This window comes from Desmodus rotundus, chromosome 4 (assembly GCF_022682495.2).
Source record: "Desmodus rotundus isolate HL8 chromosome 4, HLdesRot8A.1, whole genome shotgun sequence".
Lineage (NCBI taxonomy): Eukaryota > Metazoa > Chordata > Mammalia > Chiroptera > Phyllostomidae > Desmodus > Desmodus rotundus.
This window is the reverse complement of record NC_071390.1, coordinates 175,317,301-175,336,493: the sequence shown is the minus strand read 5'-3', so window position 1 is coordinate 175,336,493 and position 19,193 is coordinate 175,317,301. Positions and strand designations below refer to the sequence as shown.

The 19,193-nt window shown below is 37.6% G+C and overlaps 1 protein-coding gene across 3 annotated transcripts in view; it reads right to left on the bottom strand.

The window, feature by feature from the left end:
* The window catches only part of RAB28 (RAB28, member RAS oncogene family), an 81,623-nt gene that overhangs the window by 15,522 nt on the left and 46,908 nt on the right, over positions 1 to 19,193 (bottom strand). The gene's annotated exons all lie outside the window — the stretch shown is intronic.

Here is a 19,193-nt window from a genome sequence, read left to right as displayed (position 1 = left end):
TTTCTCTTTTTACAACACTAGAAACCCTGTAAGTGTGTTGACTCAATGCCGTCAAATTATAAGGCAAATATATTCACAGGATTTAAGGACAACTAGGCTCTTTGAGTCAATATAGGGAAAAAAAAGTTAAACTGATTTCCTGAGGAAGGGACCCAACTGACTTGTAAAAACTTGTAAATTTGCAAATCTAGTAAGCCTACATAATAGTGTCAATTGATTATCAACTAAAAAGTCCTCTCATTTTACATTAAAGGTTTTATTTTAAAATTATATTGAAGGTCTTTAGTTTGTAGGCTCAAGATCTTTCTCTAGGAGATTTTTTGCTTAGTGAAGGGATTCCTGAGTCCCATTTTTATTGCTTAGCTTGAATAATATGGAGCTTTTTTCTTTTCTGGCCACAAGTTGCTGTTTCTTAAACATCAATAACACCTTATTTACAAGAACAGGCCAAAAAATGTCCAGATACCATAGGCATCAATATGTGGAAGACTAACATACTAAGTTATTAGCACTGACATTTATACATCTAGGTTATCATAATATTAAAGCTAAAATACTTTCCTAATTTAACAAGAGTAAGAACAAGTCATATCAGTAGGATAAGTCCCCAATGAAATCACTGTCCAATTTTTTTTAAATGAAGTTTGTCATTTTGTGTGTATCTGTCTTTTCAGATGGAACAGTCTATCATTGTTCAATTTTTTTCTTTCTCTTTTTTTCCTCTCTCCCTCTGCCAGTCCCCAGAACTCCTGAACTACCACCTAAGTTTATCTATAGCATTGGGGGATTTACTATCCAAGCAAGAGGGTTTTTTGTAATAAAACTAGCAATAAAAGACTAGTATGTCACTGATCAATTTGGGGGGAAAAGCGTTTATTGAGTTTATCGACAAACATTTATTGAGTACCTATTATATACCAAGTACTGTGCTAGGTACTAAGAACCCAAAGATGAAAAAGATACAGTCCAGGTCCTCAAAAAATCTTCATCAGTATTATGAACATCAAACACCATTAAAGATATAAAAATTATTTTAAATAACTGAGATTCTGACAAATGTGAAAGCAGAGATTTTTTTAAAAGGCCCTCACAGAACTTCAAAGTTTTCTTCTGTTGTGTTAGAATTTAGTGGGCAACATTTAAGAGGGCTCGTTAAGAGTACTTCATTCTAAATAATCCAGAAATGTAAATTCCAAAGGTATAGTTAGAGTGAAACACTAGTAAAATCTTTCTTTTCTTGCATTTTTATTTTTTTCTTTTATTTTTAAGAGCATTCTTAAAATGATTATCCAGCGCCTACCTCTCATACATGTGAAAACACCCTCACTGCTATGACTTCCTTTCTCTCCTTCAGTGAACCACGTCATTTTGCTACACGATATCGCCTAGCAAATGTATGTATATATGTATATTTATATACACACACATATATATATATAATTTTATATTCCTTGCCCAAGGACATCTTCTCATTGCTTAGAGAGAGAGGAAGGAAGAGAGGAAAGCATCGGTGTGAGAGAGAAACACCCACTGGTTGCCCCCACAGCACTCAGACCAGACATCAAACCCGCAACTCAGGACGTGCCCTGACCAGGAATGGGACCCGAGACCTTTCAGTAACGGGATGATGCTCCGGCCAACTCAGCCATACCAGCCAGAGCCTAGGTGTTCTATTTTATTTTACAAAATGGAATTACAATTTCCTAATAACAATAATATATGCTCATTTTCCAAATATTCAGAAAAACCACCATGAAAATGAAATTTAAGATGCTATCAACTAAAGACAACTATTGTTAAAGCATAGGGTATGTCCTTCCAATGTCTAAGCAATTGAGGACAAAGGCATTGATATTGTCCATTTGCCATTTCTTCTACCTCAACCATACTACTGGGTTGGCTGAAAAGTACATATGGTTTTTTCTGTAAAATAAAAGACACATTTTTCAATAACTTTATTGATTTGGATAATTTGAGCATCATCCAATGAGAAATCTCCAGTACAGAATTTCACAAACCACTTTTGACACATTTGATCAGTCACAGCACCTTCTCCATATACTGCACACATCTTTATATGCATTTCAGTTCTGTTTTTACCTTTTTTGAATTAATAAAGAATATGTGGAAAATGTTGCATATTTTCTTCCATCTTCAATATTAAAATGGCTACAGAAAATTTCACCAATTAAGTTTTTTTTTAAAGCATACTGACAGCTGTCACAACACAATCTAACATTGTTTCAAATCAAGTTAAAGACAACTATGGCTACTAGAGACATCTTAAGGAAAAAGCCAGAAAAACTTGGTGGCCAATCCATACATCCTGTTTAACCATGCACTTAACATTGTCAACAGATAACCACTTTACTGATCATCCATTCATTCAACAAACATTTGAGCATCAGGCACCATCCTGGATGCTGCATACATAACAATGAGCTTACATTGTAATGAAGAAAAAATGACCGACAAGTAAAATATATAGTATGGCAAATGCTGACAGATCTTAGGAAGAAAAATAAAGGGTACGTGAGAGGCAGTACTCGTTTAAACAGGTAGGTGAAAAACCTTAAGGCGCCTAAGGAGCAAGAAGATCTGGGGGAAAGTCTTCCAAGCCGAGAAAACTGCAAGTGCAAAGGTCCTAAAGAAAGATTATTTTTCGCAGATTCAAGGAAAAGTCAGGAGGCCAGAGTGGCTAAAATTAGTTCAAAAGAGAGGGAAACAGTGGAAAAGAGACTTGAAAAGCCAGGGCCAGATCATGTAGAGGGTGTAGGCCCCTCTAAGAGAGATGGGAAGTTACTGGAGGGTTGTGATAAAAAAAGAAAAAGTTATAATCTGACTCACATTTTAAAAGGTTCTGAGCTCTTTATTGAGAATAAACTACAGAGGGACAAATGTAAAGCAGAGAAGACATTGAGGGAGCTATAATCTAAGAAAGAGAGGATGGTAATTAGGACAAGAGTGGTAAGCAACAGAGATAGTAAAAAGTGGGGCAGATTCTCAAAATATTTTTGGAATAAAAAGTAAATAGGATTTGTGCCCTGGCTAGTGTGGCTCAGTGGATTGAGCACCAGACTGGGAACCAAAGGGTCACAGGTTCAATCCCCAGTCAGAGAATGTGCCTGGGTTGCAGGCCAGGTCCCCAGTGGGGGCACACGAGATGTAACCACACACTAATGTTTCTCTCCCTCTCTTTCTCCCTCCCTCTCCCCTCTCTCTAAAAATAAATAAATAAAATATTTTTTAAGTAAATAGGATTTGCTGCTGGATTTGAAATATATAGAAAAGTCACTTGAAGATAGTTAACCTGAATTTAAAGTGAGACGGTGTATTTGTGGGGTTTGCTCCAGACTCATTTATTTAGCTTCATGAGTGGATGGAGATTTAAGTAGAGCTAAGGTTTTCCCAACCTTGTACAACATGTGAAAAGAAAAACAGGTGAGTTGAAGATAGCAAACGCAATGTAGTGATTACATTTGTTCAACAGGGAATCTAAGTCAATTAAGAAGAGGGTGGAGGAAAATGAAAAATTGGTAAATCAACTGATTTTATGGTCTTACGTGGATTTTTAAAACATTATTGAAGTTGTGTTACTAAAGGAGGTGAGCTGGAAAGACGAGATAACAGAGACTGGGATGCATGAAATTGGTACTAAAAAGAGGGTACAGACACTGATACCAACTCAATCTTCAGAATAATTATGTCTGTGTAGATGTGTGGGAGGTGCAACCTGACTGGAGATGGAGAATTCAGTGAACTGAGAGACCAAGGTATTAGAGTAATCTGTATTAATATTGAAATTACTAAGAATTATGACAGCATACTAACAGAATGACTGTGACCAAGGAGCCAAAATCTTCAAGGAATTCGAGGAAATGATATAGGTGTTGGCTAACAAATATAAGTGGCAGGAGGTATGACCATATGGCTTGATAATCAAATCTAAGGGCTTTTAAGGAAGATGAAGACTGATCTGAGAAGAGCAGTATGGAATAAGAAGGTCACCTCTCCCACCTTCAGTCCTAGAGATAAGGTGCATATAGCAGGGAAAAAACCCACACTTCACAGGGCTTCAGGAGAAGGCAGCACTGTCCTTATGGGAGAATTAAGAGACAGAACAAGAAGTTTAAAACTTTTGTTTGAGGAAGATGTTAAGAATATAGGAATTTTACTGATATCTTTTTGTAAGCTACTGCAGACCCAGTGGAAGTGCCGCAGAAGTTAAGAAAGAGAAGCTGGTGGGACTGCTCACTGGCGATGGGACTTGGTTTAAGCCACTCTGAGCCTTGCTTTTTTTGCATGTGAAATCAGAATGATGCTTCCCCTGTCTGCCAAGGTGGCTATTCTAAGTCCAGCTGGTGTCTCTTCAAATAAGAAAGAACAAAATAAATAAACTAAGCAGAAAGAACAAAATAAATAAACTGATCATTTTGTGATGATCACTTAAAAAATCTAATTTTTTTTCTGAAATTTTAATTAAAAGAATAAAGATATACAAACTTTAAATGCTCATTATAAAAAAGGGAATTATATATCTGGTTATTACTTATTAGTACTTTAAAAGTATTCATTAATAACAATAAACCATAAATCTGAGCCTGTAAGATTATGAAATAAGATACTCCTAGCCTTAGCACTGATTTTATAAAGTCCTTTACAAAGTACTTGCAGCTGTATATACAAATTGTGAACTTACATATTTAAAAATGATCCATCATGATTAGCCAAAACATGGCAAGTAAAATACCTTTAATAATTTATTAAATTTGATTTACATGTGCTTAAGATTATGTCTATATTTTGATTTCTAAAACACACACTCATGCTAATTAGGTAAGTCTATACCAACTTTTCTTTTTAAAATTTTATTTTTCAATTACACATTGCACTCAACATTATTTTGTATTAGTTTCAGGTGTATAGCACAGTGATTATACAATCACATACTTTACAAAGTGTTCCTCCCAATATTTCAGGTGCCCACCTGGCACTGCTATATCCCTGTGCTTTATTTTACATCCTTGTGATGATTTTGTAACTACCAATTAGTACTTCCTAATGCCATCACCTTTTTCACCCAGCACCCAAACCCCCTCCATTCTGACAACCACCAGTCTGTGCTCTGTACCTATGAATTTGTTTCTGTTTTGTTTGTTTGTTAACCTTGTTCTTTAGATTGCACGTATAAGTGAAATCATACGGTATTTGTCTTTCTCTATCTGGCTTATTTCACTTAGCATAATACCTTCTAGGTCCATTCATGCTGTCTAAAATGGTAAGATTTCATTCTTTTCATAGCCAAGTAATATTCCATTGTATCTCATATATGTACCACTATTTTTTTACCCACTTATCTATTGGTGTGCCCTTGAGCAGCTTCCATATCTTGGCTATTGTTAATAATACTGCAATGAATATAGGGATGCATATATCCTTCCGAATGAATGTTTTGGGTTTATTCACCCTGAAGTGGAATTGCTGGGTCATAAGGCAGTTCCATTTTTACTTTTTTGAAGAACCTCCACACTGTTTTCCACAGTGACTGCACCAATCTGCATTCCTACCAACAGTGAGTGAAGGTTCCTTTTCTCCATATCCTTGCCAGCACTTTTTTGTTGATTTACTGATGATGGCCACTCTGTCAGGTATAAGATGGTATCTCATTTTGGTTTTAATTTGCATTTCTCTGGTAGTTAGTGATGTTGAGCATCTTTTCCTGTGTCTATTTGCCATCACTATGTCCTCTTTGGAGAACTGTCTATTCAGGTTCTCTGCCAATTTTTTAATTGGATTGTTTTTTGGTATTTAGCTGTCTGAGTTCTTCACAAATTTTGGATATTGACCCTTATCATATATGCCATTGGCAAGTATCTTCTCCCATTCAGTAAGCTGTCTTTTCACGTTGTTGATGGTTTCCTGTGACAACTTCTCTTTCTAAGACCTATTTGTTTACTGGCATTCAGGCATCCTCATTCAGGATCTCCACTGCACCTACCTACAGGACTTCTAACATAACAGAATTGTCTTCCACAGCACAGTATGAACTGTAACAATGGATCCTCATTCAGGATCTCCACTGCACCTACCTACAGGACTTCTAACATAACAGAATTGTCTTCCACAGCACAGTATGAACTGTAACAATGGATCCTCATTCAGGATCTCCACTGCACCTACCTACAGGACTTCTAACATAACAGAATTGTCTTCCACAGCACAGTATGAACTGTAACAATGGATCCTCATTCAGGATCTCCACTGCACCTACCTACAGGACTTCTAACATAACAGAATTGTCTTCCACAGCACAGTATGAACTGTAACAATGGATCCTCATTCAGGATCTCCACTGCACCTATCTACAGGACTTCTAACATAACAGAATTGTCTTCCACAGCACAGTATGAACTGTAACAATGGATCCTCATTCAGGATCTCCACTGCACCTACCTACAGGACTTCTAACATAACAGAATTGTCTTCCACAGCACAGTATGAACTGTAACAATGGATCCTCATTCAGGATCTCCACTGCACCTACCTACAGGACTTCTAACATAACAGAATTGTCTTCCACAGCACAGTATGAACTGTAACAATGGATCCTCATTCAGGATCTCCACTGCACCTACCTACAGGACTTCTAACATAACAGAATTGTCTTCCACAGCACAGTATGAACTGTAACAATGGATCCTCATTCAGGATCTCCACTGCACCTACCTACAGGACTTCTAACATAACAGAATTGTCTTCCACAGCACAGTATGAACTGTAACAATGGATCCTCATTCAGGATCTCCACTGCACCTACCTACAGGACTTCTAACATAACAGAATTGTCTTCCACAGCACAGTATGAACTGTAACAATGGATCCTCATTCAGGATCTCCACTGCACCTACCTACAGGACTTCTAACATAACAGAATTGTCTTCCACAGCACAGTATGAACTGTAACAATGGATCCTCATTCAGGATCTCCACTGCACCTACCTACAGGACTTCTAACATAACAGAATTGTCTTCCACAGCACAGTATGAACTGTAACAATGGATCCTCATTCAGGATCTCCACTGCACCTACCTACAGGACTTCTAACATAACAGAATTGTCTTCCACAGCACAGTATGAACTGTAACAATGGATCCTCATTCAGGATCTCCACTGCACCTACCTACAGGACTTCTAACATAACAGAATTGTCTTCCACAGCACAGTATGAACTGTAACAATGGATCCTCATTCAGGATCTCCACTGCACCTACCTACAGGACTTCTAACATAACAGAATTGTCTTCCACAGCACAGTATGAACTGTAACAATGGATCCTCATTCAGGATCTCCACTGCACCTACCTACAGGACTTCTAACATAACAGAATTGTCTTCCACAGCACAGTATGAACTGTAACAATGGATCCTCATTCAGGATCTCCACTGCACCTACCTACAGGACTTCTAACATAACAGAATTGTCTTCCACAGCACAGTATGAACTGTAACAATGGATCCTCATTCAGGATCTCCACTGCACCTACCTACAGGACTTCTAACATAAGGAACAGAATTGTCTTCCACAACACAGTATGAACTATAACAATGGATCCTCATTCAGAATCTCCACTGCACCTACCTACAGGACTTCTAACATAACAGAATTGTCTTCCACAGCACAGTATGAACTGTAACAATGGATCCTCATTCAGAATCTCCACTGCACCTATCTACAGGACTTCTAACATAACAGAATTGTCTTCCACAACACAGTATGAACTGTAACAATAGTTTAACAAATAGATATGTCAAGTGTATAATAATAATCAGGGCTACTGATCAGACTGATGTAAAATTTTAAGTAAACTTTAAAATTCTTAAAAACATTATGATTACCTACATTACTTTTTATATTAGCCTGAGGCTTTATAATATTCCTATCTTCCTAAATATTCATTTTTCAACATGCTACAAGAACATATTGTATAATGAATATGACTTTTTTATTCACATCAGAATGTATTACTTCATGTTTTTTTTTAAAAATGGAAAGTATTATATGATGCTAATTAATTATATCATTGTCTCTTCCCTGTCAATGGGAGGACATATTAAAAGTATAAACTATTTTTGCTCCTCAGTTCACATGATGTCAGAAACAGAACATTCTCAGTGAAACAACTATAAAATATGTCACTATGTAACTTAAAGAAGCAGAAACAAAATACAAATATAGCACTTGCACAGATTTTTCACAGTAATTTTTAGGTTATCAAGGAAACATCTAGAGTGTTGATCTGGTTATACTCAATTCAAACAAACTACTTGTCACATTAACTACCTCCAGGAAGTTACTCCAAACACAAAATAAACTGTTTATGCTCCTACTCAGATAGATAACATGACAGATTGTTATTAGTTGAAGACAGATGAAATACATTAATTTGATTGTGAGCATGTGTTTAATTTTACCCTGCCACGTACACTCTCTAATGCTGTCCTTCCATGGTGACATAGTAAATCATCTGTATTAGAAGAATTGGAAATGCAAGAAAATAAAAACTTAAAGAACTTGACTTTGGCTTTGTAGATTCTTGAACCAGCCTTCTTAAAAAATGTAACTGCCTGAAAATCACTGGGTTCCACAAAGAGATAAAGGAAAAAGGGGTGTCATCAAAAGACTTTAATTCTAGTACAAATGTTAAAACCTTTATGCTTTTTAACTTTTTTCTTTTTTTTTCTTTTTTTTAATATTTATTTATTTTCAGAGAGGGGAAGGGAGGGAGAAAGAAAGGGAGAGAAACAGCAATGAATGGTTACCTCTTGAGCACCCCCCACTGGGGACCTGGCCCACAACCCAGGCATGTGCCCTGACTGGGAATCGAACCAGTGACACTTTGGTTCATCGGCCCGCACTCAATCCACTGAGCCACACCAGCCAGGGCTAACATTTTTCTTGCATACTAGTTTTTATATCTTTGTGAAATGTTTCTTCTTTCCTTTGTCCATTTTCTACTGTTTTAAGTGTTTACAGTAACTATAGATAAGGACATTTGCCATATTTGTCCTGAACCTTCCCCTCAGGTCAGAATTCTCCTTTTAAATATTTCAGGATATGTTAGAGACACAGAAATTAAGATTGTAAAAAATCAAACACACTGAAATACTAAGCTCAGTATTGTTTAAGCTTTCAGTATTTGGTTCTCTTGTCACATGCGCTAAAAGCAAACAAAAAATGTGCACAGTACAATAGCCATTTACAAAGTATTTGCTGAGTTAAAAAATATTTTTAGGCCCTTAGACAAAGAACAAAGTATCAACTGTGTCTAACATAATATATATTCCTTCACTTTATAGGCATATAATACAGGACTGAAAATTAATGAACTAGAGTCTCACATCATGGTAAGAATATCATACACATGTATTGAACAAAAACAGCGAGACAGCAAAGAATTTACATAAATGCTAGCATTTATATGAAAATTTTAAATGACAAATTAAGTTTTACTTAGTGAAGTAGACAGAAATAATGAAACTAAAACAAAAACAGCAAGGAAAAGATCAGGACAAAAGATAACAGTTAACCTCTAAAGGTTGAGAGAGGATCAATAAAGGTACCTGGTAGGCAGGCCTCTAGGGTGCTGGAGAATGCTCTATTTCCAGGAACAGCTATTCTTTAAAGTACACATATATTGTACAAACTCTTCTGTATGTAAATACCACTATATTTAAAAATACCTATTAAAATTACAATAATAATTTGGCAGTCCTCTCTTCAAGCCTACTTATTTTCATATCATCGTAAGAAGGGTCACCGTCACAAAAATATTCATGGTTTTCATTAATTTTTCCCAAGGATCTTTATTAATCATTTAATTATCAAATCATATTCTTTTGAACTATATATATGTGTCATAAACCTTGTAATTTTCTCTTCAATTTATTTATCACCTGACTCTGCCAGATCCTCCTTTGCTAATTTCTTTGCTTTTAGTAATTTTCCAACAATTTTATAATTCTCCAAAATGCTACAAAATTTGCCTAATCATTCTGTATTGTATTTCTACTGAATAGTCATATATATCCACAAACTGACCTATAAAGGTTCTGAAGCAATAATGATAAGTAGCTAACTCTGTAGAGTCACCAGAAAATACCAAAAACAGGCAAGTACCAAGAGGACAGGGAGGGGAGTATGTAAGAAGTCATATGATTTCCTCAATTTATGTGGCTATCATTAATTAGATTATGTAAATTCCCTCTGATCATGTATAATAACTACTTCTCCTCTAAATTCAGGCTGAAATGAAATAAATGGTTTAAATGAGGGCCATAGAGTAAATCTTTCCACATTCGTGGTGGTATAACTTTTAATGCTTTCTGTAACATTTCTGCCTAAATCCTAAAGATTAGCATTTTCTCAGATGCCAAAAGCATAGAAGAATTGGAAAATTAATAAACTGCTTTTATTTATCTTAAATCATGTTTTCGGTGGGCTTTCTTCATAGAAATTCTTTTTTTATTATTCTATCTCTAAAGATAGATACTTCTCTATCTTTAGAGAAAGAGGTGAAGGGGGGAAGGAGGAAGGAGGGAGAGACATCGATTTGTTGTTCTGCTTATTTGCGCACTAATTGGCTGATTCTTGGGTGTGCCCCAACCAGGGGTTAGACCCTCAAGCTTGGCGCATCAAGACTACGCTCTAACCAGCTGAGCTGAGCTCCTCAGCCAAGGTCATAGAAATCCCTATTAATCTCATACTGGCCAAGTACTATATGGGTTTATCTGCAATGTTCTGCATGACAGACACAACAAGATCCAAGTACATGTATGCCTTTCATCCTAAACTTGCATGAAAAAGAAAATCTATTTGTCTTGTTTAGACACCAGCATATCCTGGGATTTGACAAAGAACAGAAGCCATAGTAACGACTGCCTCAAAAGGCAATTATATTTTGGCTATTTAATTCTTCCTTATATTTTCCTCTACTTCCCAGTTGCCCACAATGATCACATATATATTGGAAGAGGGGGAAGACAGAACATGATTTAAAATAACAAAAATTAAATAGTAAAGTGAAAACTGGAGAAATATCTGTTCCAGCTTTAGGGCAAGATGGCGGTGTAGGTAAATGCAGTACTCACATCTTCCCACAATCATGTCAAAAATACAACTAAACAAGAGAATAACAATCATTCAGAGTCTCCTGGAATCTAGCTAAATAGAAGTCCTACAACTAAGGATATAAGAAGAAGCCACATCAAGACTGATAAGAGGGACAGAGATGCTGACTGGGCTGTTCTCACACCTGCACATGGCAGAGAAAAATCAGGAGGGATGCTCTGGCCAGATGGTTCGGTTGGTTGGAGCATCATCCAGTACACCAAAGGGTGTGGGTTCAATTCTCATTCAGGGCACTCACTTAGGTTGTGGGTTCCATCCTCAGTTGGGGCACATATGGGTGGCAACCAATCAGTGTTACTCTCTTACATCAATACTTTCTCTCTTTCTCTCAACTCCTCTCTAAAAATAAACGTATCCTCACATGAGAATTTTAAAAAATCAGTAGGGACATCTCAGCTGTGGAAGAAATACGTGGGTGTATATGTCAGCATATATGTGGGTGTATATTCTCCCCCTGAGGAACAAGGGGTCTTAGCCCCATAGTTCCTCTCCCCCTGAGGAACTTGTTCCTCAGCCCAGAATTCCAGTGCTGCAAAGAGAAGTTCCCATAAATTCTGGCTGTAAAAACCAGCAGAAATTGTGGGTTGAATTACACAAAAATCTGTTGGAGTTCCAGGCAGTTCCTTTTAAATGGCTTGGGTACAGACTTACTCAGACTCACTCTCTCTGAGTTCCACTGACTTGAAAGGCACCAGTGACACATGGGGAAGAAATGAAGTGTGTGGCATGAAGGTGAGTGATGGAGTAGCAGCTTTCGCCCAGACAGAAGTGCTGGCAGAGGCTATCGTTCCTTTTCTGAGCTGTTTCCTGGACAGAGCTGGCATTCGGGCACCATATCTGCTTCTCCACCAACCTGGCTATCACTGTTTGCTCTGCCCTGAAGATTCCCTAAGATCGTGCCCCACAAAATTTCAGGCCCACCAAAGCTGTTTCCAGTAGCTTTTCTATATGAATGTCCTTTCTTCGCTTATGCTTCAGACTTTCCTAAAATCTCTCCAACAAGCAGCATCTGGCCTCAGTGTGCCCCATACCTCTCACCAAGTCGCCCCAGGCACAGCAGTTGCAGCAGCTGGCCTTGGTTCAGAGCTTGGCCTTGCATGGGCACATCCAAGCCTAGTACAAGTAGTAGCCATCTGCAGATGGCTTTGTAGCTCATGCCAGATGGCCCTGGGCAGAACACAGGCAATGGCTGACCTTGGTCTGCACCTCCCCAGAAGTCTCATAGCCAGCACATCCAGTGGATAGCTTCAGACCACATCAAAGCACCACCCAACCACCTCCATAGTGACACACTCACGGGGCAGACTCAGAGGGCACCAGAGCCCTATGAAGTAAGTCCTGGTCTGTGGGACTTACAGCTGACCCTCCATAGTTGTTGCAGCCAGTTGTCGAAGTCAATCAGGCTGGAGTAAATCCCTCTCATTGACATGCCAAAAGCAATCAATGCTCAACTACAACAGGAAGGTATATAAAACCCACATGGTAGTGGGGACACACCTGGGCAATCCAGCTTGGGTCAATGGGGAGGCTGTGCCACTGGACCCCACAGGACACCTACTACATAAGGCCACTCTACCAAGCCCGGGAAATATAGCACCTCTACCTAATACGTAGAAACACACACAGGGAGGATGCCAAAATGAGGAGACAAAGAAACATGGCCCAAATGAAAAAAGAGAACAAAACTCCATGCAACGAACTTAACAAAAAGGAGACAAGCAATCTACTAGGTGCAGAGTTCAAAGCACTGGTTATAAAGATGCTCAATGAACCTAGGAGAAGAGTAGATGAACTTAGAGAGAACTTCAGCAGCATAAAAAGGGACATGAAAACCATAAAAAAGAACCAGTCAGAAATGAAGGATACACTAACTGAAATGAAGAATAATTCACAGGTAATCAACAGTAGAGTAGATGAAGCCAAGAATCAAAACAGCAATTTGGAATGTAAGGAAGCAAAAAACACCCAATCAGAACAAAAAGAAGAAAAAAGAATTTAAAAAATTGAGAACAGTGTAAGAAGCCACAGGGAAAACTTCAAGCTTACCAACATTCATATCACAGGGGTTCCAGAAGGAGAATAGAGAGGAAGAAATTTAAAAGCTATTCAAAAAAAAAATGATGATGGAAAACTTCACCAACCTGGTGAAGAAAGTAGGCATACAAGGCCAAGAAACACAGAGGGTCCCAAACAAGATGAGCCCAAAGAAGCCCACATCAAGACACTCATAATTAAAATACAAAAGTTAAAGACAAAGAGAAAATCTTAAAAGCAGCAAGTACAAAGGGAAGGAAAAAGAAAAAAAGACATAAACAGATGAGTATGGCTTTGGTTCCAATCAAACTGTTTATAGACACTAAAATTTTATTTTCATATAATTTCCAGGTATCATGAGTTATCCTTCTTTTGATTTTCTTCCAGCAATTTAAAACTTTACATTCTTAGACAGCAGGACACACAACGAGAAGCCACAGCCAGTAGTCTGCTGACCCCGGCTCTACACTATCACTCAAATCACTCTGCTGCCTAAAACCTTTTAGTGGCTTTCCATATAGATCTTAGGAGAAAATGTGGATTCCTTGGGGCTTTGTTTCTGATTCTCAACGCTTCCTGCCTTGTACCCTACACTTCAGCTATGACCAAATCTTACAAATTTCCCTCGTATTTCAGACTATTTCCTAGCTTCTGTGGATTTATTTATTCTTTTCCTTCTTCCTGGACTGCTCTTTCTTGCCATTCTTTGTATGCAAATTCCTACATACCCCTTAGGGTTGTTTGATATTTACTTCTGCTATAAAGTCCCCTTTACATCACTCCACAACACTGTCTATCATACTGTCTGGTCCCTCCTACCGTTGTGCTTGGTACAGCAAAGGCACGAATGAACAAATGAATGGATGAGTGTTTTAAAACATAAGAGAAAAGTGAATGTGTGCAGCCAGTGTTTACAATAACAACAAAATCAAATTCCAACATGTAATTATGTTTTTATGGCCATCAAAACACATGTGAGCCCTGGATGGTGTTGCTCAGTTGGTTAGTGCGTAGCCCAGTAAACTGAAAGGTCACAGGTTCCATTCCGGTCTGGGCACATGCCTGGGTTATGGGTTCAGTCCCTGGTCAGGGCGAGAGGCAACCAATCAATGTTTCTCACATCAATGTTTCTCTCCCTCTCTTCCCCTCTCTGTAAAATCAATAAGCATGTCTTCAGGTGGGAATTAAAAAAAACCAAAAATGCATTTTAACCAAACTGATTTTAGAAAAATTTTTAAAATCTCATAAAACAGAAAGCATTTTCTTAATTATAAAATATCCCTTAGACTTTAATATTAAACTGTAATGTAACAAACTGAGAAGATGGTGCCAGCTCAATATGTCAATAAGCCAAGAAATAAATAGTAAGACAACTGTCAAAAGAATGCTTCCCCTAAAATAATAATGGATCAACTTAAAGGATAGGCACAAGTACACAATTCCTAACAGAAAACCTTTGAGAGAAGAAAACTTCATTCCTAAACTTAAGACTTAAATGTAAAATTTAATCAATTTTTACCAATGCTTATTAAAATACAGAATAGTGACCAGTAATCTTTAATGCTTAAAAAGAGAGAAAGAGATCCTGAAAAGGAAACTTACTTGCAAACCTAGAAAACATTCATCTCCACTTACAAAGAATTTAGTTCATAGTCCCAGTATATCAGCATATCAAATTATAACTCTATGGATATAAACTTCAGTCTTGAGGGAAAAGTTGGGATAAAGAAGGAAATAAAATTATACAACTATCTTCAGTGTTCAGTTTTAAACCAAAAAATACTTTTTTACAGAAACTAAAATAAACAAAATTCAGTTGATAAGTTTTAACAACACTAACTAGTTTTTTGTTTGTTTTCAGATACCTGTTGTTTTGTTTTGTTTTTGTTAAAGTGAACTGACTCCTCTATACTTTTTGCTAATCCCAAACTACAGAAAAATCTAAAATAGATTTAATAACCAGTCCAGACAAGATTTTTAAAACTCCTCATTTAGGTATTCATTTGCAAAAGATCCACTTTTCTTACATAAGAAAATCTCTGTCTCCTAATGAAAATGTAAACTCATATTTGAAAAGTAAATAGCTTGTGTTGGAAGATTAACTAAAAATTTTCTGGCTTAAAAGAAAATAAACGCACATAGCCCAAATCCCAAATCTAAGAATATCTAGCTTAAAACTAGTAGTCTTCCTTTTACCAGGGTGTGTTACTAAATGATACACTTTAACTTTAAAATGCATTCAAATACTGCTCCTAATTCAAAATTAAACCTCAGAATATATGTCATGGGTGTGATATATTCTATAAAACTAAAACAATAAACACATGAGTTTATACCCAAAAGAGGCAAAAGAAAACTATTGGTCTGTATGAAACATATCGCAAGTTCAAGAGACGACAGAAAATCCACTTGAAAACTACAGTTCTTAGGTAGAAAACAGTTCTTATGTTAATGAATCACCTGATTCTGAGACACTCAAAAACTAGACTTTTATTGACTACTCCAAGAAAAAGACCTCTTAATCAGAAAAACTGACACCCTTCCTTCCTATTATATGTCAAAAATACAATCAGTATTTATGAATAAAATTGAGATTTCTTAATGAGTATTGTAATTATGAGGGAGCAACGAAAACAGAAATTACTAAACTCTGATTCCACTTCTTTTGATTTTATTTACTTATTTTAGAAAGGGGGGAGGGAGGGAGAAAGAGGGAAAGAAACATTGATGTGAGAGAGAAACGCTGATCTGCTGCCTCTAGTACATGCCACGACCAGGGACCGAACCAGCAACCTGGGCATGTGCCCTGACCAGGAATCAAACCAAAGACCTTTGGCTTTGTGGGACCAATGCCCAACCCACTGAGCCACATCTGTCAGGAAGACTCCCCTTCTTTTAGAATACTCACTATCTGAAGAACAGATGAAGACTATACTATGAATATTTAGTATGAATGAGCATAATAGCTTTTCAGGTTAGGTCACTAACAAGAATTTTCTATTCTTTCTTTTAACGGGAAAATCTATCACTTTCTCAATTGACTGGGATCCATCAAGCGTTTAAGTTTGAACCTGGTTCATATTTCCCTCTTTATAATATGCTGTAAAAGTCATTTTTTGTAATTCAGAAATAATCACAGAGAAATCATCAAAAATGGAAAAATGAGTTGACTATTGGACATCCAATCAATAGAAATTTTATGTAGCACTTCAAAACAAAGCTTCAAAAGAAAAAGTCCACATAACAAGAAAAAATATGTAGGCTAAAAACCGTAAGAAAAAAAAACAGCCCTGGCTGGTGTGTCTCAGTGGATTGAGTGCCAGCCTGTGAACCAAAGTGTCACCAGTTCGATTCCCAGTCAGGGCACATGCCTAGGTTGCAGGCCGGGTCTCCAGTAGGGAGCACGCAAGAGGCAACCACACACTGATGTTTCTCTCCTTCTCTTTCTCCCTCCCTTCCTCTCTGCCTAAAAAATAAATAAATAAAATCTTTTTAAAAAATCATGTGTGGAAAAAGATAGAATGAATATATATACATATTAACAAATAGTTGGTTCTCTGAGGTAGAACTATGAGATTTTTCTTATAGATTTCTGCATTTTCCAATTTTTCTAAATTGTATATGTAATGAACATTCTTTAAATCCTAAACATATCCATTAGAGAATAATTTTAGAACATTTCCCATTATAATGTCTTAGAATGTATTATACAAGTGATATATTTTTTAAAATTCAGTATGCTAATAATTTCAATGTAAGTTATAAATATATGGAAATAGAAGTGATTTTTTAAAAAAAATTTATTTACTTTTACAGAGAGAGGGGAAGGGAGGGTGAAAGAGAGGAAGAGAAACATCAACGTGAGAGAGAAGTATCGACTGCCTACCTCTTTCATGACACCAACCATGGACTGGACTTGCAACCCAGGCATGTGCCCTGACCAGGAATCGAACCAGCCACCCACTGACAATGCCCAACCCACTGAGCCATGCTGGATAGGGCAAAAGTGATTTTTTTTTAAGATTTTATTTATTCACTTTTAGAGAGAGGTGAAGAGAAGGAGGATGAGAGGGAGAGGATTATCACTGTGTGGTTGCCTCTCGCGTGCCCTGTACCAGGGACCTGGCCTGCAACCCAGGCATATGCCCTGACTGGGAATCGAACTGGCGACCCCTTGGTTCGCAGCCCACACTCAATCCACTGAGCTACATCAGGCAGGGCCAAAAGTGATTTTTTAAAAACAAGTATATCAATGGTATCTTGAAGCCCATGTAGTTATAGTTTCTCCTATATTTTATGTTTTATTAAAATTTAGTAATATTTTTGGATCTCCCCATTTGGAATTAATTTGTTAACAATTTTTATTATATTTTCTTTTATAGATAAGTGTCTCAGAAGAAATCAAGCACTGTAATAAAACCTCATTTGGATCTCCGGTCAAGATGAAGGCGGAAGTAAGAACACTTCACCTCCTTGCACAACTACAGAAAAAAATTACACCTAAACTACAAAACAAATATCACCCAGAACTGCCAGGAAATTGAGCAGTATGGAAGTCCAATAACCAAGGATTTAAAGAAGCCACATTCATCCAGACGAGTAGGAGGGGCTGAGAGAGGTGGAGAGACACAGAGCCATGGGAGTGGCATGGAGAGGTGGCAGAATGGGCAGTCCCACTTTCATATGTGGTAGATAAAAATCAGGGGAGATACCTCCAGAGCAAGGGATCCCAGCCCCAAACCAGACCACCCACCAGCCCAGGGTTCCAGCTCTAGGAAGATAAATCCCCATAACTTCATGCTGTAAAAACTAGTGGAGATGGGGGCAGCAGAAGAAACTGCCAGATTATCAGGAGACTCCTTTTAAAGGGCCTGCACGGACTTAGGACTTAGGCAGACCCACTCACTCTGGGATTCAGCACCAGAGCAAGAGCTGGAAAGGCACAAGTGGCATATGTATGGGCTGGAAACAGGGACAGTGCTGAGAGACAGATTCCTCCTGGACAAACCTCCAGAAGCCAGGCAGCAGTACTCTCCCCTCTCTGAGCTCTCACCACACAGAGAGCCACAAAGCAGTGAAACAAGTTGCCCTGCCCTGGTGATCACCTAAAGCATCACCTCACATAATTTACAAGTCCACCCTTCTACAACAGGCCAGGTTACTAAAACAGGGAGTCAAAGCAGCTCTACCTAACACAGAGAAACAAACACAGGGAGCCTGCCACACGGAGGAGACAAAGAAACATGGCCCAACTGAAAGAAGAGAACAAAACTCCAGAGAAAGAATTAAAGGAAGAGGAAATAACCAACTTAACCAGATACAGAGTTCAAAACATTGGATATCAGGATGTTCAAAGAACTCACTGAGTACAGCAACAGCATAAAAAAGACCCAGGCAGAAATGAAGTTTACATTAAGTGAAATAAAGAAAAATCTACAAGGAACCAGTAGTGGAGGGGATAAAATTGAGTATCAGATCGATGATTTGGAAAATAAGGAGGAAAACAACATTCAATCAGAACAGCAAGAAGAAAAGAGAATTCAAAAAAACAAGGATAGAATAAGAAGCTTCTGGGTTATCTCCAAATGTACCAACATCTGAATCATAGGGGTGCCAGAAGGAGAAAGTGAGAGCAAGAAACTGAAAACTTATTTGAAAAAATAATGAAAAAAAACTTCCCTAATTTGGGGAAGGAAATAGACATGCAAGTCTAGGAAGACAGAAAGTCCCAAACAAGTGGACCCAAAGAGAACCACACTAAGACATATCATAATTAAAATGCCAAAGGTTAAACATAAAGAGAGAATCTTAAAAGCAGCAAGAGAAAAGCAAAAGAGTTAGCTAAAGGGGAGTTCCTATAAGACTGTCAGCTGATTTCTCAAAAGAAACTTTGCAGGCTTGAAGGGAATGGCAAGAAGTATTCAAAGCGATGAAAAGCAAGGACCTACAACCTAGATTACTCTGTCCAGA